The sequence below is a fragment of the Lynx rufus genome, unplaced genomic scaffold (assembly GCF_022079265.1).
Source record: "Lynx rufus isolate CCGP_SWC_20201006 ecotype Redwood Valley unplaced genomic scaffold, mLynRuf1.p SCAF_14, whole genome shotgun sequence".
Lineage (NCBI taxonomy): Eukaryota > Metazoa > Chordata > Mammalia > Carnivora > Felidae > Lynx > Lynx rufus.
In genome coordinates, this window is record NW_025814828.1 from 22,570,640 (window position 1) to 22,592,641 (window position 22,002).

Here is a 22,002-nt window from a genome sequence, read left to right on the forward strand (position 1 = left end):
GTTTCAACCATACAACTTTCTTTTTCATATATTTATTTTTTATAAAGAAGAAAGATATTAAAATTCTATTTATTAAGTGTGTGCATGTGTGTATGTGTGTGTGTGTGTTCGTGTATTCGAAGAGTGTGCTGTTTCTTCTTGATTGATCATGGGGCCACTTCATTAACACAGCCATCTGGGCTGAGGTGAAACTCAGTGGAAATCTTTTGTAGGAACGGTTATGAGATCACAGAAACTACTGGTAGATATGCAAAGCACACAGTTGCAAATTCAACTCTTCCCTTTGATTCTATTTTTCCAAGAGTATTTTCTCCTCTACACACTTACTGTCTTCTCCTTTCCTAACGTTTGATCATGCTTCTACAGTCCTACCCTTCTTTGCATGGTACATAAAGATAGCCCAGATTTCAATGAATAAATTAGTAGGAGTCTTATCCCAGTAAGTCCTGCACAGTGGAATAAGACTATTCTCCCCTGGGTCTTCCATATCCATCTACATGGCTAACATGGAGCTAAAATATGAATCACATTTTTCTATCTCCCTACCAAAGTCCTCAACAAAACTATCCTCCTTGAGTCTATCAGAACTAATATCAACTTGTTATTAACTTTGTTTGCCAGTCACTAAAGATCCCAGGGACCAGTTCACCACTTATCTCCTACGGTCTTTTCTCTATATGGCTCTGCACATTCCTCATTCTGATCCTATCATTCTTTCTGGAATTCTTGGTGTACCATCAGCAAAATCCTGTGTATCCTCAAACTATCTATTTTCATGTTCCCTTTACCTTCAAAGAGGGTCTTCTCTGATGACACTGCTTCTCCTGAAGCTCTCCCAAGCAATGGCTGTTGTTATCATCTGACACAGCCCTTATATGTCTGCTCTGGAGATGATTAGGAGTCTTTCTTGTTTCTCACTGCTACTTCTAGAATATTCTATCTTCTTTATCCCTAAAACCTCTCACTTATGAAGTTTATAACATCAATCTATATTATATCTCACCCTTGGTATCTACTAAGCCCTGGGTCATTCTCCTTCATTCTTGGAAGATATTAGTTTCTTCCTCACTATTACTCTGCCTATCACTACAGATGATATAACTTTCAACTATATAGATATACACATATATATAGATATGGATATAGACATCTATCTTTATGACAAGTGGTCCTTTCCTATCTCCTTTTCTCCAATGATTCGGTCTTCCATTGTACCACGTCAACACACTTGCATGTTCATTGCCTGGACTAAAGATATTCTGTCCTACTTATGCCTGTTTTTGTTATCAGTGTTCAATAAACAATCCCCAAACTTAGTGATTTAAAAGAAAAACTACTTTACTGCTTGTGCATTTAGAATTTGAGCTAGATTCAGCCAGTATTGCCTCATGTGGGGGCATTCTAATATTAAGTTGGCTGTGGGCTGGGGTGCATTTACCTGGTACCCCTACAAAGGATGAGGAGGATAGGTAGAGGAACGGGAACCAACATCTACCTGTGGCTCTACCTCAGAAGTATGCAGAACAAAAACACATTTCTGCACCTAGAAATTTTAATTTTAGTATCTGAAGCTTAAATAAAAACTAAGAGCCAAGGCAAAATATGATGCATGGTGAATGCTTCAAAATAAGCAAATTCAAACATAACAGACACCAAATATCTTTTCACTACTCTTTGCTGGTATATTGACTGCTCTCTCTGACCATAGTGCATTCTCTCCTGCCTAGTCCTGGTCTAATAAGCATCTTGTACATGCTTTTCAAGTGTTTAGTGATCTTATGGCACATCTATACGTGTAATTGGTCAGCCTCTTCTCTGTAGTTCCATTCAATCTTCTAGAGACCTCTGCTGTAATATCTATTCTATTAAAATATCACTTGATGAACCTTTTCCTCCAATTAGCAATCCCTAGAGGAAAATAACTTCCTCTTTAAAAGTCTCTGTGTCTCTAGTTTTTAGCAGTCATGTATTATGTATCACTTGGTATGTCCTTAATAAATGGATGATCAATCAATAACCAGTCAATAAAGGCATAGAAAAGTGACCAAATGTCCACAGCTTAACACCATGGTAGGTAGAAAGGCATACGTTTTTCACTACAAAAACATATGAGGGGTGCCTGGGTGGCTCAGTCAGTTAAGTGTCTGACTTCAGCTCAGGTCATTATCTCACGGTTTGTGAGTGTGGAGCCCCGTGTCAGGCTCTGTGCTAAGAGCTCAGAGCCTGGAGCTTGCTTCGGATTCTGTGTCTCCTCCTCTCTCTGCCCCTCCCATGCTCATGCTCTGTCTCTGTCTCTCGATAATAAATAAATGTTAAAAAAATTAAAGAAAAAACATATGAGAACCTTCTCTGTGTATGGTACCAAGCTAGGTGCCAGGATACAATAGTGAAAATGGTGGATAAGGTCCCTCTCATCAGCATCCCATCTTCTAGTGAGGATGAAAGAGAGAAATAAAAATAAATATATTACAATTACAGTTTATCATAAATAAAGAAAAGGGAATAAACATGGTGCTGTGCGAGCTAATGGAGCACTTTCTTAGATACTCTGGCTAGGAAAAACCTCTGTGAAGAGGAGTTAGTTATTTCTGGTAAAAGAAAAAAAAAGAAAGATACATGCATGTAATATTTGGGAGAAAAGATTTCTTGGTAGAGGAAGTATTAAAAACAAGTCCCTGTGGAGTAAAAATGTGGCTTGTCCAAGGAACCGAAGGAAGCCAGCAAGACTCAAGTAAGAACTGATAAGTGATATGAAATGTAATTTAAGAGATAGGCAGAAGCCACATCATGCAGGGCTTTAGGAGTCCTGATATGAAGTTTGAATTCCATTCTGTGTATTATGGGAAATTGTTGAAGTATTTTAAGCATGGGACGTGCATAAACTGATTTATGTTTTCACTGCATAAACTAATCATCCCCCAAGAAAAATGTTGCAGATACCCTATTGGGGGCAATCCTCACTAAATTTCCCCTCACTGCCAGATAAACTTGTGGAAAAGTACCTTTATGCACAGAAAATTCAATCAATTTTTAGTACTGGAAGTTTATATATGAACAAAGAGTTGAGGCACATCAAGTATGAGGTGAATGCTTTTCAAAGAAGGAAAAGATAAAAGGAAACAAAACACAAAATGCTAAAATAATTTGTTTTTAAAATGTATATGTAAAAAGAACCAAAGAAACAGAAAGTAGGAGGAATTGGTAGAAGAAAATATCAAATTAAAACAACAATAAAATCAGAGGGATAAGAAAGGTTTTTACATCTATTAAAAACAAGAACAGAATGCTCTAAAAGGAAGAATGATCAGAGAACCATAGAGCTCTTGCAAATTAAAATTGGATAGCTGAAATAAATAATGTAGTAGAAGTGATAAAAGATACACTAAGGGAAGTCTCCTGGAAAGTAGAATAAAAATACTGAACGCTGGACTGATAGAAATGAAGAAAACTGGAGGATACCCATTTCAATAAACACAATCATAGAAAAGAGCAGAGAAAATTATCAAAGAAATTATGACAGCAAATGAAGGAAATAAGTGTTCAGACTGAAATGCTTCTTAAAATCCAAAATAAACTTGGGGCACCTGGGTGGCTCAGTCGCTTGAACATCTAACTCTTGATCTCGGCTCAGGTCATGATCTCACGGTTCATGAGTGTGAGCTCCGTGTTGGGCTCGGCGCTGTCAGAGCAGAGCCTACTTGGAATTCTCTCTCCCTTTCTCTCTGCCCCTACCCTGCTTGTGCTTGCTCTCTCTCTCTCTCTCAAAATAAATAAACTTAAAAAAAAACATTAAAATCCAAAATAAACTATAAGGCAAATAATGGTGAAATTTCAGAAAGTGAGTGTTAAGCAGGTGATCATTAAAACCTTCAAAAAGAAAAAATACTGGGGCACCTGGTGGCTCAGTCGGTTAAGTGTATGACTTCGGCTCAGGTCATGATCTCGCGGTTCATGGGTTCGAGCCCCGCATCCAGCTCTGTGCTGACAGCTCAGAGGCTGAAGCCTGTTTCAGATTCTGTGTCTCCCTCTCTCCCTGCCCCTGCCCACTCATGCTCTGTCTCTCTCTCTCTCAAAAATAAACATTCAAAAAAATTTTTTTTAAAAACAAAGAAAAAATACTATTACATAATGAAAAAACGAGAATGGATATCACAATGACATGGAATTTTACCAAAGCCACACTGAAATATAAAAGGCAAATGAGGAAAAAAAAAAACAAACCCTTCAAGTTATGGAAGAAGTTTATGAACCAAGACTTTAAAATCCAAATCAAATGGTTAATAGTGGAATAAATGGATTGCCAGACATAAATACCCGGTTTTGTTTTTCTTCCCAGAGACCTTTAATAGGAAGTTCATGGAATGTGTCTCCAGGACAAAAGGATAGAGTAAAACAAGAAAAGGAGGTGGGATGTGGAAAACAGGGGATGCAGAATGGAATGCCAGCCAGGCCAAGTGTTAGGATGATAAGGAAATTCAGCTCCAGGAAAAAGGGCTATGGATACAGTCTGGACAGGACTTAGTCCACCCCGAGAGAGAAAAGCGACCTCAAAAGGAAGGATTCTGAGGAGAACCAAATTCAAGCCACGTGTGAAAGATCACTGTAAGTTCTGTGCAAAAGAGGTGCTGGCACACTTGGTGGAAGACGATGTGACTTCAGGAAAAACAAGAGGCAAGGGTACAAACACAAACATACTTGACAATGGTTTACTCTAAGAACAGTGAGCAAGGGCTAAGAAAGGTGTGTTCACAGGGCACTACTCGGCAAAGCAGTGAGAAAATACTTCATCCAGTAAAATGCTTTATATATACATGGATATGCATGCATACAGTAAAGACAGACTCACTTTTCCAATTGAAAAGGATTTGGATTAAACGCTAAGCAGGGCTGTTTCTTTTCATCAGTGTATACTAATTTGCTACTTCCATCAGTTTCCCAAGTCTAGAATGAATTTGCATCACTGTCTGTAAATATTTTCATGAAAATAAATAGAGGTATTTATTTTCTTCCAGAAAAGAAGTCTTGAAAATGTAGAGTTCTTCCTATTTAATGTTTCACGTGGTTTTTGGTTCTTTTAATGTATTCTGAAAGATAATCACGAGCACATGTTAGGTGCTTCCTTAAGGAAACCATTCTCTAAACGTCCTTGGAGGAAGGCATAATTTCTCTTGTCTTTGACCATGTAAAATATCCCTTTTCCTGATCAATTAATGGTGGTGATTTAAGAGTAATCAATCTGAGAGACATTTACTTGAAAAGGTGTTTGCATTTGAAAAAAGGTGATCTTGAAGTCCTTTCTCTTAAACCGGAAAACAATATTCTTGATAAAGCAAAAGCTTTCATCGTCTGAAAACAGTTACATTCCTGCTAACCATGACTTTAACAATGAAGCAGAAACACATAATTGGTTTTGAGAAGTTTTAAAGAAGTATCACACAACTCTCATAATGAATTGCTAACAAAACGTTCCTTTTTTACATTTCTTTTAATTGTCAGATGAAGATAGAAATGGCATTCTATTATCTGAGTAATCTAGCACCAAAAGACAAGAGGAAATGACATAAGAAATATTAGTCACTGAACATGGTCTATACAAAAGGTTTTGTAGCTACAGCAATAACTGCCATAGAGATTTAGTGTCCTTAATGCATGTCAAATGTAAGTTTTTAGTCATCTGTAAAAACATTATTCCATGCATTCATAAACATATGTCTATATGAATATATATTCATCAATTAACTTTGAATTGTTAAAAATAAAAGATTGCCATTAGTGTTTTTATTAGATTCATGAGTCCTTAAAGAGACCTTTATATCAAATATGTTTAGAACAAGATTTTATGTTAACAATTTGTATATATAATATATATATTATTAATAGTAAACATAAGTTGAGAAGGTGCTTATTAAAGATCTTGATAAATAATAAAACATCAATGAATGCTACTGAAATCTCAACCTGAAGGAGGCTTTCAATCAAGATAATATTTCTTACAATACTTTGTGTTATAATATTTAAGACTTAATATTAAACACTTAATGGGGTGCCTGGGTGGCTCAGTTGGTTAAGCTTCCGGCTCTTGATTTCGGCTCAAGTCACAGTTCATGGGTTTGAGCTTGGCAATGGGTTCCCTGCTAACGGCGTGGAGCCTGCATGGGATTTTCTCTCTCCCGCTCTCTCTCTGCCCCTCCACCCCCCACTCAGACACACATACTCTCTCCCTTGATCTCAAAATAAGCAAATAAACTTAAAAAAAAACAGGGGTGCCTGGGTGGCTCACTCAGTCGGTTAAGCATATGATTTAGGTTAAGTTCAGGTTAAGATCTCATGATTCGTGGACCATGCCTGGAGCATGCTTTGGATTCTGTGTCTCCCTCTCTCTCTGCCCCTCCCCTGCTTGCACTATGCCTTACTCTTCCTCTCCCCCTCTCTTCCTCTCTCTCAAAAAGAAATAAACATTTAAAAATATTTTAAAAAACAAGAAAAATGAAGACAGTTCTAAGCAAACCTGGATGTTTGAAAAGAGAAAAAACACTTAATGTTTATGTAATACTTTATATACGTTTAAAAATACATTCAGAGAGGGAGAAGATACTTGCAAATGATATATCCAATAAGGGGTTAACACTCAAAATATATAAAGAATGTATACAATCAACCCTCTAAAAACAAACAATCCAATTAAAAAGTAGGAAGAGGACCTAAAAGACATTTTTCCAAAGAAGACATACAGATGGCCAAGAGACACATGAAGAGATGCTTAACATCACTAATTATCAGGAAATGCAAATCGAAACCACAATGAGATAGCACCTCACACCTGTCAGAATGGCTAATATCAAAAAGACAAGAAACAACAATTGTTGGTGTACAGAAAAGGGAACTCTTGTGTAGTGCTGGTACGAGCGTAAACTGGTAAACTTACTGGGGAAAACAGTATGGAAGTCTCACAAAATATTAAAAATAGAAATACCATAGGATTCAGTAATTCCACTACTGGGCATTTACCCCCAAGAAAACAAAAATACTAATTCAAAGAGAAAAATACACGCCTATTTATTGCAGCAATAATTACAATAGCCAAGATATAGAAGCAATCCAAGTGTCCATCAATAGGTGAATGGATACAGAAAATGCTACACACACACACACACACACACATACACACAATATAGAATATTACTGAGCCATAAAAAAGGACAAAATTTTGCCATTTGCGACAATGTGGATGGACCTAGAGGGTACTATGGTAAGTGAAATAAATCAGAGAAAGACAGTACCTTATCATTTCACTTATACGTGGAATCTAAAAGACAAAACCAACCAACCAAGCAACCAACCAACCAACCAACCAACCAACCAACCAACCAACTCTTAAATACAGAGAACAAACTGATAGTTGCCAGAATTGAGGTGGGTGGGGAGATGGGCAAAATAGATGAAGGGGATTAAGTAGTAGAAACTTCCAGTTATGAAATAAATAAGATGAAAAGTACAGCATAGGGAGTATAGGCAATAATATTGTGATAACATTGTATGGTGACAAATGGTGACTAGACTTAATGTGGTGAGCAATGAATAATGTTTAGAATTACTGAATACCTGAAACCAACATAACATTGTATATCAATTATACTTCCATAATAAATTTAAAAATTAAACACATTCAGAGGATAAACAAGTAGGAAGTCAACTAAATACAAAAGGTGTAGATCTATATTTACATGGATAACTAAATATATGTATAAATATATAAATTTATTCATTGTATGGTTCAACTAATTCTGTTTAAAAAAAAAAAACTTCTGAACAGTTTCACACTTACAGGAAATTTGTGGATAGTACAGACAGTTCCCATATACCTCACACCCTGTTTCCCCTATTATCAATATCCTATGTTAGTATATTTGTTATAATTAATGAACCAATAATGACATTATTAAATAAAGTCCATAGTTTGATCAGATTTTCCTAGTTTTTGCCTAATGTCCTTTTTCTGTCCCAAGATCTCACCCAGAATACTACATTACATTTAGTCATGTCTTCTTAGGATCCTGTTGGCTATGAGTTTCCCAAATTCTCCAAGTTTTAGACGACCCTGACAGTTTTGAGGAATGCTGCTCAAGTATTTTGTTGAATCTCCTCAGTTGGGACTTTTCCGATGTTTTTCTCATGGTTAGACTAGAGCTATGTATTTTTTGGGAGGAAGATTACAAAGATAAAATACGATTTTAATCACATATCAAAGGAATATACTATCAACATGACTTTTCACTATTGATAATTCACTCCGATCAAGAGGGTAAGGCAGTGTTTATCAGATTTCTCTACTGTAAAGTCTTTTTGGTCCTCGTTTCATGCTGTGTCCTTTGGAAAGGAGTCATTATACGTAGCTTATACTCCACCTCTTTGAGGGTAGAGTATCCACATTTAATATTTGGAATTCATTTGCATAAGAGATATGCCTTCCCTCCCCGGTTCATTTATTTCTTAAAGCATTTATTGCTATTAGTTTGAATTCATGGATATTTACTTTATACTTTGGGTTATAATCCAATACTATTTCATTTAATATGTTCCTTAAACTGTTTCAGCTTTAGGTATTGGGAGCTCTTTCAGTTGGCTCCTTTGTCCTTTTAACATATTTCTCCCCTAACCTTCTTTTTTTTTCCCCCTCCCCAGAACTTCCTTCCTTTCTGGCACTACAAGATGCTCCAAGCTCATCTTGCATATTTCCTGTCTCAGTCCTAGAATCAGCCATTCCTCCAAGGAGCCTTGGTACCTTTTATGAGAGAATGATATTAGAAACCAAGATCTGAATACTAGGTGTGCTACTGGAAGTTATCAACTGCTTCTAGGCCCTGTCAGCTGACAGAGCAAGGAAATATATGTGTGTGTACTTATACATCTTGATCTACATTAAGCTAAACATGAATTTATACCAATGACTCCAACTCTAGTCCATTACCACATTCTAGTCTGCTTCCCCTTATCTCCTGCCCTTGCTTATCTGTAAATTTGCACTCCAACAGTGAAAAATCTGACTCCTATAGTCCACCATCCATTTACTTAATTGTTCAGGTCCAGCACACAGGTACAGTAGTATCATAAATGTTAACCCAGAGCCCACGTATCAAGTAGAGTACAGTGTTTACGTACAGTTTCTTTTGCCTTTAGTCTTACAGATGCCGCTCCATTTACAAATTTACTTAGGTCAGTAACTCCCCCACCCCATGTCAGTCAGTGAGAATGTTTCATATATTTATGAACAATTGGATTATTTTGTCACATTCTACAATCCATCTTGGCCTTCTAAATGATTTTTTAATTCGAATAAATTAAGCTTCACACTTTGTGCCGTTAAGTCCTATGGATTCTGACAAATGCATGGTGTCATAGGCCCACAGTTACAGTATCATACAGAATACTTCCACTGTCCTTAAGAAAGTACCCTACATGACACCGATATAATCCTCCCCTGCCCCCAGGGCTTGCCAACCCTCTAATCTAACTTTGCTATAGTTCTGCCTTTTGAACAACGTCATACACTTGGGATCATGCAGTGTAGTTTTTTCAGACTGTCTTGTTTCAATTAGCATTTCAAGGTCACCCATGTCTTTTCATGACTTGATAGATCACTTCATGTTATTGCTGAATAGTATACACATTGTATGGATACCAAGAGTATCACATTGTATGGATCTACCAAAGTTATCCACGCACCTATGAAAGGATTATTTGGGTTGCTTCCACTTTTGGGTGACTATGAATAAAGCTGCTATGCCATTTTTCTTCAGGTTTTTGTGTGGACATACGTTCTCAGGTCGGTTGAGTGAGTACTTAGGAGTGCAAGTGCAGGACTGCATGGTTAAGAAAATATTTATCTTTATAAGAAATGGCCATACTGTTTCACAAAATGCTCATATCATTTTTCATTCTCACCAGCAATAAATGAGAGCTACTAACACTTTGAATCCTGGCCAGCAATTGGTATTACCAGTTAGCTGTTTAAAAAAAAAAAAAAAAATATATATATATATATATATATATATATATATATATACACACATACATATACACACACACACACGCCATACTACTAGGTGTGTTGTGGTATCTCATTAGTGTTTTAATTTCAAATTCCTTAATGGCAAATAATGTTAAGGACCTTTTCGTATACTTTTTCACCACATATGTATATTCTTTGGTGAGGAAACTGTTTAGAGCTTTTGTCCAGTTTTTGTGGGTTGTTTTCTTCTTGTTGGGTTTTAAGAGTTCTTTGTATATTTTGGACACAAGTCCTTTATCAGGTATGTGTCTTAAAAATATTTTGTCACAGTTTATGGCTTTCTTTTATCTTGACATTGCGTTTCACAAAGTTTTTAATTTTAATACAGTCCACTATATCACTTTTTTTTCTTCTACATATTGTGCCTTTAGTGTTGTATCTAAATATTTATTATCAAATCCAAGGCCACCTAGATTTTCTTCTGGAAGTTTACAATTTTGTGTTTCACATTAGCTCTATGATTGATTTGGAGATGCATTTTGGGAAAGCTATGAAACCTATGTCTAGGTTCATCATTTTGCATATCAACACCCAGCTGCTGCCGCACCCTTTCATGAAAAGTTTGTTTCCCCATTAATTCGCCTTTGGTTCTTTGTCAAAGATCAGTTGGCTATCTTTATGTATTTCTACCTTTGGGCTCTTGATCCTGTTCAACTGATTTCAGTCTTTTTCCATCAACAAAATATCTTGATTATTGTAGCTTTATTATAGTTATTGGAATTAACTGATGTGAGTCTTACAGCTTTGTTTTCTTCAGTACTCTGTCGGCTATTCTAGATCTTTGCCTTTGCATATAAACTTGAGAATCAGTTTACTGAAGTCTGCAAAACAGCTTACTGGTGTTTGGATTAGGATTGCACTGAATCTATCAACAAAGGCGGGGGAAACATAACGTATCAACAATATCGTGTCTTCTACTCTATGATTACAGAATGTTTCCCCATTTTTTAGATCTCCTTTGTTTTTTTTCATCAGAGTTTTGCGGATTTTTGAATATACAGCCCATATTTAGTTTTTTACCTTTATGCCTGAGTATTTCATGTTTACAATGGGCAATGTAAAAGGTACTGTGTTTTTATTTTGTGTGTATGTGTTTTAAATTACAATAGCTCATTGCTGGTACACAGGAAAGTAATTAACTTTTGCACATTAACTTGTAGACTGGAACCTTGCTATATTCCCTTATTATCAGGATTTTTTTTTCAGTTCTTCAGGAAATTCTATATAGACAATTATGTCATCTGCTAACAAAGACAGTTTCATTTCTTCCTTTTCAATTTGTATACATTTTATATCCCTTTTTTTGTCTTATTGAACTAGCTATGAAATTTAGTACCATCTTGAATAGAAACAGAGCACATTCTTGCCTTGTTGCCCATCTTAAAGGGAAAGTATCCAATTTCTCAGCATTAAGTATAATGTTAGCTGTAGGTTTGTTTTGGTAGATATACTTTATAAAGTTTAGAAAGTTTCTAGTTTTTTGAGAGTTTTATCACAACTGGTTTCGGATTCAGTCAAGTATTTTTTTCTACTTTAATTAATACAATCATACAATTTTTCATTTTTAGCCTTTGGCAGATGGATTGCATTGACTGTCAAATAATGAACTAGGTTTGCATACTGAGAATAAATTCCACTTGGTTGTGGAGCATAATTATTTTTATATATTGTTGTTTTATTAATAATTTGTTGAAGATTTTTGCCTCCATGTTAATGAAACTATTGGTCTGTAGTTTTTCTTTCCTACAGTGTCTTTATCTGGTTTTGATATTAGGGTAATGTTGGCCTCATTAAATGATGGGGAATGTTCCTTCTGCTTATATTTTCTGCAAGAGATGGTGGAGAATTGGTATTTCTTTGAAAATGCTTGGTAGACACCAGTAAGACCATTCGAGCCTGGTATTTTCTTTTTTATTAGGTGAATAATTATTGATCCTTTAAGATGTATGTATAGAACTATTCAGATTATTCTTCCTGGCATAAATTTTGGTGCTTTGTGTCTTTCAAAGAATTGGTCCATTTCATCCACTTATCAAAATTGTGGGCACAGAATTCCTTTATTATCCTTTTCGTGTCTTTGGGATCAGTAATGTGATGACCTTTCTTTAATTTCTGATGTTGGTAACCTGTGTCTTCTGTCTCTTTTTTCTTAGTTGGCCTGGATAAAGCTTTATCAAATGCATTGATCCTTTCAAAGAGTCAGGTTTCATCTTTGTTGATTTTCTATATTGTTCTATTTTTAATATCAATCATATCTTCTCTAATTTTTATTTTACTCTGCCTGCTTGAGGCATAAATGCCTCTTTCTCTAGTTTTGTAAAGGGTTGAGATTTAATTACTGATTTTAGAACTTTTGTCTTTTTGAATATATTCATGTAATGCTATAAATTCCCCTCTAAACACTATTTTCACAGCATCTCACAAGTTTTGATAAGTTGTATATACATTTTCCCTTACCTTAAATATTTTAAAATTTTCTCTTGAGACTTCTTTGACTTATGTGTTATGTAGAAGAATTAATATCCAAATACTTGGAGATTTTCCACCTATCTTTCAGTTATTTATTTCTAGTTTAATTCCACTGTGATTTGAGTAAATACTTCACATACTTTGGGGCCACCTTGTTAGATGTGTACATGTGTGAAGTTGTTATGTCTTCCAGAAGAATTCACCCCATTATACCTATCATTCCATAATGTCTCTCTTTATTCAAAGTCACATTTGTTGTTATGAAGTGAGCCTTGTCAACATTAAAATAGCTACTACAGCTTTCTTTTGATTAGTGTTGTCATGGAATATCTTTCTCCATCCCTTTACTTTTAATTTATCTGAATCTTGAGTCTTTTTATTTACACTGGGTTCTTGTAGACAACATAGTTTGTAATTTTCTTAAATCCACAATGACAACATTATTCTTCTAATTGGTGTGTTTAGACCATTCACATTTACAATGATTACTGGTATAATTGGACTCATATCTACCATCTTTGTTTATTCTACTTGTTATTCATTTCTTTTCCCTCTCTTTTCCTGTCTTCTTTAATTTTATGTGAGGGTTTCATATGATTCCATTCTATGTTCTTTCATGCCATATAAATTATACCGCTTTTTAAAAGTTTTTAGAAGTTGCTTTAGAGCTTGCAATATACATTTTAACAAATCTAAGTGTGCCTTCTAATAATACTATAAAACTTCATGTTTGATTCAGGAAATATATAACATTATTCCTAACTTTTTCCCTCTTGTCATTTATGATGCTGGTGTCATCATTTTATCTATATGCCATAATTACTTAATTCATTGTTACTGTTTCACTTTAATAAAATAGCTATCTTTTAGATTAATAGGGAATATTATTTAACCTCCATTTATCCCTTCTCCAATGCTCTTCCTTTCTTTATGTAGATCTGAATTTTTGACCTATATGACTTTCCTTCTCACTGAAGAACTTTTTTAAACATTTCTTGCAAAACATTCTGCTGGCATAAACTCCCTCAACTTATGTTTCTCTGAGAAAATCTTTATTTCTTCTTCAATTTTGAAGGATAATTCACTGAAAACAGAATTCTAGGGTTTTTTTTTTCCATTCAAAACTAAATATTTAACTTTTTGCTCCCTTTCTTGCATAGATTCTGATGAAAAATTCACTATTTGGGGGGCGCCTGGGTAGCTCAGTTGAGCATCCAACTTCGGCTCAGATCATTATCTTGTGGTTTGTGAGTTCAAGCCCTGCATCAGGCTCCGTGCTGACAGCGTGTAGTCTGCTCAGGATTCTCTCTCTGCTCTCTGCCTCTCTCCCACTCATGATTTCTCACTCTCAAAATAAACAAACTTTGAAAACAAACAAAACAACAACAAGAATATCACTATTATTTTTATCTTTGTTCATTGATAAGTAAGTTTCCCCTCATTCCCCTACCCTAACTTTACTCAGTATTTTCCCTTTGTTTTTGTTTTTGCTACAACTTGAATAAATGTCTACAGTCTTTTCGTTTGTTTTTGGGTTTGGGGTTTTTATTTTGTTTTCTGATACTTTTCCTGGTTGGTGTTCTCTGAGCTACTTGGATCTGTGGTTTGATCTATGTCATTAATTTTGCAAAGTTCTCAGCCATTATTCAGATATTTCTGTTCTCACTTTTTTTCCCTTCTGGCATTACAATTGTGTGTATGTTTCACGTTTTAAAATTATCCCACAGTTTTTGTATGTTCTGTTGTGTTGGATTTTTTTCTCTCCATTCTTTTTTTTTCTCTTTGCATTTCAGGTTGGGCAGTTTCTTTTGACACTTCTTCATGCTCACTGATTCTTCCCTTGGCCAACGTCCAGACTACTGATGAGCCCATCAAAGGTATTCTTCATTTCCGTTATAGTATTTTGTACTTCTAGCACTTCTTTTTGACTCTTTCTCAGAGTTTCAATGACACTCTGCTTATACTACCCTTCTGTGTTTTCATGGTATCTACTTTTTCCATTACAACTCATTAAATTAATCATAGCTATTTTAAAGTCTCTGATAATTCCATAGGACATATCTGAACCTGATTCTGATGTCTATCTCTTCTAACTATATTTTTTCTTGCCTTTTAACATGGCTTATAATTTTTTTTTTTTGAAAGCAGACATGAAATACTGAGTAATGCAAACTGAGGTAAATAGGCCTGAGCATGACCTTTTAGGTCAGTCTGGTTAGGAGCTGGGCTGTTTCATGTTTCCTATGGGTATACATGTGTCAGAAGCTTCTGCCTCTTACAGTTCTTTCAACTATACTGAAGCCCTGTGGATGTGGTTGTAAGGTATGGGAAGGGGAAGAATTTTATAATTTTATGATAAACTCTTAGTGTTTTAGTAGGCTCATGGCCCTGACCTGGACTTTCAAAAATGTTCCTTAGTTATACCCCCTTTAGGTGAGGAGGAGGCTAGAGGGGGCTAGAGTGAGAAAAATGCCCATTTCCCAGCTGGGATAAGACTCTGACAGTGTTTTCCCTAGAGAGTGGGCCTTTTTACAGAACATGGTCTGAACCTTGTTTCACAGTGACTACTCTTTCTGCCTCCCAGCTAGAGCCATCAGGGCATTTTCTTGAGTCTTCACCATGAGAACCTGATAGGGTTCCTAGAGGTAAAATCAACTGAATTATGGAGGCCTCCATGATTCTGTGGCTCACAGGGGTTTCCCACTCTAAGCTAGTCCACAATCAGTATTATCAAAATTAACATTTATGTGTTCACACCGGTTTATGTCTCTACCAGCTTCTGCTCCAGGTAAGTAAATCTTGACTTTTACTCTCTGTATCCACCTCTCTCAAGATTTAAGGATAGTGGTTTGTTCTGTGACCTTAGTTCTCTAATATGTCCAAGAAAAGTCACTAATTTTTACTTGTTCAACTTCTGCTTAGTGAAGATGGGATTATGACATGTGGGAGTATTTACATGACACTAAGTTGGTCTAAGAAGCTGTGTTTTCCTCAGACAGTCCTGCAGTAAAAGAAAATGCTTTCTGATCACTTTTAACAATATTTTTATTTTGTCCATCCTACATTTCTGTGGAACAAATAAAATCAGATATAGTTTACTTCTTTCATCCCTTGGTATTCATGCACAAATCCAGACCCAACTTGTTGGTGTATGAGAAAGTCAGGGTTACCATCAGATAGATGTTGAAATTAGCCTTGCTGTCAGAAACCTGAGATGATGTACAAGGTATCCATGTCTCACCAAGTTCTCTCTTTTCTTCCTAATCTACCTAGTTTTCACTTTTTAGTAGATCTGCACTTCTAATTCCTGATAGCATGTTCTTTTTCCGAAAGCCCTAGAAACATGCCCTAAACACAAACTTGCCTAACTTAGACTGTCATAGTAGATACAGTCTTTCCAACCTTCTCTTCCTGTATCCCAACAACATACTCAGGTTTAGCTCTGAAATAAATGAGCCTTGTTCAAAGTGTTATACACATGACAGAGAACTGCAACTGTTAGCCATTACTGAAAGCAGGCTCTTCCCTACATTGATCTCACATATAAAGGCTTACATTTTGTATCAGCTCTTAGATGCTGTGATATGAACTATTGCTCAGGAGTGCCAACGAGTTGGTCTCCCCAGTCCCAGTCTTGATTTATTCTTCCATATTTAAGATCCATTAATGAAGTCTCAGCATGCATTGTAGCTAGACCCATATACATTACATTATCATTTGGGTGTATTTCAACACAAGGGGAAAAATCAAGACATACACACAAACACATACCAGATGTTTACTTTTGACTGGAAGGACAATGTATTGTGTAGTCACTGAAACCTTATCAAACACTTACAAAACAATTAGATTTTTACTCACACATGCTGCAGAAAAAAGAATACTCACAAATACTCAAATTCCGTTGAGACATCTTTAATATGCCTAGATACCAAGAGCATGACTTCTTAGCACAAAGAATGTTAAAAAAGAAACAAGCAAGAAATTGAATAGTCTCACTAAAATCAGAGATTCTAAATCTTTTTTTTTTTCCTCTTGTTTTCAGGGACTTATAAAAGCTGAAATAAAGCCTCCCTATACTTTATGTGATTCATAGGTATCTATGACAACACAATTTAATAGGAACTGACAAAATACAACTCAGAAGACCTATAAAGGGAAATCTTTCAGACACCGAAAAAAACCAATTTCCCACTTATTTCAGAGGACTAAGTTGCTGGGAGTCTTCACATTTTATTGTATACCAATTCTTCTCTCTTTTCATTCCATTTTGCACAATATATTGGGCAAATTTGGGATTGAATACAACCTTTTAAGAAACTGACCCGTTTTAGAAACAGGATAAATGACGACGATAAGAGGTATGTATCTTCACTGCTTTCAGTGAAGAGCTCTGAAATCCCTTTAATCTGTTGTTAGATAGTTTCAGAGGTAGCGTTCAAGTTAATTGATGCTCAACATAAAAATATTCCTGCCTGCTAAGGGAGGACGTTTGAGGCTGAAGACATGTTGGTATAATTCTAGCTGAAAAAAGTTTGGTTTTTGTCTTAGCCCAAGTGGCTCCAGTCAATGTGTATAATGCTGATATTTCAGAAGCTGGGATCATACATGACAAAGTGCCACATTAGATAAAGGAATGTGGATGAGTGAACAGCATTTTTTGGACAAAGATATTGTACGGCAGAATTGGTTTAAGAGTCAGATGCTAATTTGTAGCAGTATCAAAGCCTGAGGCCACTAAAGTGTTAATATTTTAGATTATATAAGATGGATAGTGCACAGTCGGGGGGTATAGGACTTATCTCATTGACAGGAAAACTGGGTCTAGAGCTCATGATACCGTTAGACACAGTGTGCCTCTTTAGGTGACAGAAAATATCACTAGAAGATAATGGTAGCAAAACAACAACAAGTAAACAGTATAACTTAGAAGAGCAGGTGGTTGGTTGTCTGTATCTAAAGGTGTTTTCCAAATCATAACACAGGTTAATAGAGCCCAAGAAGAGCTGTGGACTCACTAGATAGAGGAGATAAAGGAAAAAAGTTTGGGGCCATAAAGGCAGCTGAAACTTGGTGGATAAAGAATTGGAGAAGAGAGAACTACAGAAAAAGAGTTCTAAAAATGTATGTATAATGTCCCCACTTGATTTTTGGCCAGCTCCTAAGTTGAGCATATGCAGACTGGGACCCTAGAAGCCAAGAAGAGAATACCATCAAGAGTCTGGAGAGGTGGCCAAAGCTTTCAGACATCACACATTGCTGGGGACACACTGGAACCTGGGCTCATCCAATGGGAGAAGACATTCATGAACACATCAGATTTTCCATCAACACCCCAGAAGAGGTACACTCTAGACTAAAGATGATGCCCTAAGAAAACAGGCAAAACAGAAATAGACCCACTGTAACAAAGTTTAAAACTAAGTCTTTTTTTTTAATGTTATTTTATTGTGGTAAGAACATTTATATGAGATCTACCCCCTTAACAACATTTTAAATGCACATTACTGTTGATTATAGGTATGATGCTATCAGAATTGTGATCACCAATAAGAAATAACATTCTTAAGAGGAAGATAACATAACCAAGAGCCCCTAAAATCCTCTACAATACTTGGCATTCTATAAAAAAATAGCTAGACATACAAAGAAGCAGGAAAAAGGAGCTGAAAAAGTGCTAATAGAGTCAATCCCAGAAATCACATCAGAACTGGCAAAGACTTTAAAATGACCACAATTAATAAGCTAAATATTTACTAAGTAGGGTTGTGGTGGGGATCAAGTGAAACCATGTCTGCACAAATATTTAACTTAAATGTTTCTTCCCTACTTAGACATTGATAGGAAAACCCTGTAAATTCCTAGTAATTACTGATTTCTTGAGGTTGTGAAGAATACCAATCTTAGAAATAATTATTTCAAATACATATATTACAATGACACTAAGACAATTATAGTATTATTTCCCATGAATTATACTTCAAATATGTCTTTCCAATAATGTAGCTTGGTTTCTGTGATTGAACTTCTGTCTCAATTCGCAGTATAATAAGCTATTTAGAGTATGCTATGCAAAAGATGCCTAATTTTAGTTACAATAGAATATTTCTATTCATTTAGCCTTGAGAGTATGACACTTGATGAACATTTGCTAGATTCTGTATGTAGCTTGCTGTTATTCACAATTTATTGACTATAATATGGGGTGCTGAGGGAACATAAGAACTAGATCACCCCACTGTAAGGCTAAAAGATGAAAAAGTCTCATCAACTGTAAACCAAATAATACTGAAAAACAGGAAAATGAAATATTACAAGTGGCAAAATTTACCAAGAATAAAAGAGAACATATGTGCTGCCACATTACGAGGGAAATGTTATGTATAAGAAATTTCAGTAAACTATCATCATCATCAAAAAGCACTTAAGTGCCCACCTGCACCTGGAAGTCTTTAGAAAATGAACAAAGCACATTAGATGATAAGCTACTTTTACTATTATAAAAATATGACATGTTTATATGTTTTATGAATAATTTGCTTAGAACATACGTTCAGCATGTTAGCAAAAATATATGTTCATACTATTTAGGCCTTACTGTACCATATAATCATTATGCAAAATTATTCATCTTTGAAGCTTCAGCAATAACACTGTAGGAGAACTCAAGTTGGAGCATCAATATGGAAATAATAATTTAATGTTATATTATTTGGAATGGAGAAAAAGTTTGCACAAGCTGCTGAAATCATCATTCTCAAGGCCCTTTCCCAGGGCTGCATTTTAATAATATCATTAAAGGGGTAAAAGAGAAACATAACTCAATAATCCTTTCCCCTGCTTACTGCGGTTCCATAAAAACATCTTGTATTTAATCAACAGTCATTAATTTCTATGCAATACATTCATTAACTCATTCATTCATTTATTCACTCATTCATCTATAAGTTTTTCATGTGCCAGTTATTTACTGAACATTTTTCTGCCTGTCTGGCAGGATTCTAGTCACTGCAGATATACAGCAGAGAGCAAGACACTGAAAGTTGCGGCGAGCATAGATGTTGCATTCTAACTAGGGGAACCAGAAACTAAGTCATGAAATAGATGATTTCAGATGTGAGAATTATACCAAAAACTGTAGGGTTCTAAATAAGGTGACAGAGGCAATGCTTTTAGATTTCAGGAAAGGCAGAGGCCTGAATGTCAATAAAAAGCAAACTAGGTTACCATTTTGGAAAATAGTGTTCCAGGCAGAAGGAACTGTAAATGAAAAGGGTTAAGAATGAACTTGCTTGATTCTTTGTTCAAGGAAGAGAAAAAACGTCAGTGTGGCTAGATCTTAGGGAGCAGTGATTTAAGATTTGATAGTATAGTGGGAAGTCACTGGAGAGTTTAAAGAACAAGATGACCAGATTTTTAAAATTTAAACACTTTAAGTATTATATTTATAGAAAAGGGAAAAAATCACAATTATACAACTTCATGAAGTTTTTAAAAAAGTTTTTCTTAATGTTTATTCATTTTTGAGACAGAGCACAAGCAGGAGAGAGTCAGAGGGAGAGGGAGACAGAATCCGAAGCAGTCTCCAGGCTCTGAGCCGTCAGCACAGAGCCTCAGGCGGGGCTCAAATTCACAAACCCTGAGATCATAACCTGAGCCAAAGTCAGACACTTAACCAACTGAGCCACCCAGGTGCCCCACAACTCCATGAATTTTTAAAATTAATGCACTCTAGTAACAAATACTCATATGAAAAAATAGAACATGAGCAATACCCCTGCAGCCCATCACACTATACCACCAAAAGTAACCATGACTCTGACTTCTATCACCATAGCTTAGTTTTGTCTCTTTTTGGACTTTCATAAATGGAATCATATCATTTGTGTTTAGCTACTGACATTCAACATTTTGCCTGTGAGATTCATCTACATGGTACCAGTCCTTTGTTCATAATTAATTTTTCTAATGTTTATTTTTGAGAGAGAGAGAAAGAGGTGAGTGGGAGAGGGGCAAAGAGAGAGGGAGACACAGAATCCAAAGCACGCTCCAGGTTCTGAGCTGCCAGCACAGAGCCCAATGCAGGGCTCAAACCCACGAACCATGAGATCATGACCTAAGATGAAGTCAGATGCTTAACTAACTGAGCCACCCAGGTGCCCCAATACTGTTAAATAAAATTTTATATTTAACTTTAACCATTCAACTGGGAACGTTGTAATGTCTCATTGTAATTGTTTAAAACATATATTTTATAGTTTTGTTTTCATTTTGCAAATATTGTATATATCCAAAAGGTAAGAAAATCCTCCATGTTTAAATTTAGGGCAATGAGTTTTCACAAATGTAAACATTCATATAGTTACCACCACAATCAAAATATTTCACTTTCTACCCCAAACCTTCTCTCGTGTCTGGTCCCTGTATGGTTAACTCCTTTCCACCCACGGCCCCAGGCAATCACCAATCAGCTTTTGGTCACAATAGATTAGTTTTGCCTCTTTTACAACTTCATACTTGTGAAATCATACTAGAAGTGTTCTTTTGTGCCTGTTTTCTTTTGTTCTGCATATTCACTCATGTTGTTATATCATTAGATTTTAAATTTTTATTTAGAATAGCATCCCAATATATGGATATACCATAAAATCTCATTGGTATTTTTATCTACTCATCTGTTGATAGACATTTGAGCAATCTCCAATTTAGAGTTATTATCAATAAAGTTAAACACTCATGTACAAAGCTTTCTGAGGATATGTTTTCTGTTCTTTCCACTGCACCCTGGAATAGAACTACTAGGGTTCATGCTAAGTATATATTTAATTTTATCAGGAACTGCTGAGCAGTTTTCCAAAGTAGTTGGACAAATGTTACACTCTTGGCAGCAACATATGAAAGTTTTGCTTTCTTCCCATGCTTGCATTATTTGGAACTGTCCACCTTTTGAATTAACGCATTGTAATGGATGTGTCATGTTAATGGTGTCTTTAAAAGAGGAGACATTTTAAATTTGAGGACCTTTCTTTTCTTATGTGATCCGTGCTTTCTGCATAGTAATAGATTCTTACCCATAAATTACCAAGATTTTTTTTTTAATGTTTTCTTACAGGTATTTATACGTTAGCTTTTACCTTTAAGTCTAGGATCCCTTTTATGTTGGAATTGTGATATCAGAATTTGGTCAAGTTTTTTTTTTTTCCCCCCTTAAGTATATCCCAGAGTTTCAGCACCAGTTGTTGAAAAGATTATTTTTTGCCCATTGAATTATCTTGGTACGTTTTTAAAATCTAACAACATATATGTGTGTGTGTCTATCTCTGGACACTCTATTCTATCTTACTATTCTACATCTATATCCCTCATATCAACACTTCACTGTCTTCACTGCTCTAGTGTATGATAAGTTTAGGAAGCAGGTAGTGTTAAGTCCTCAAACTTTGTATTCTTTTTCAAAATTATCA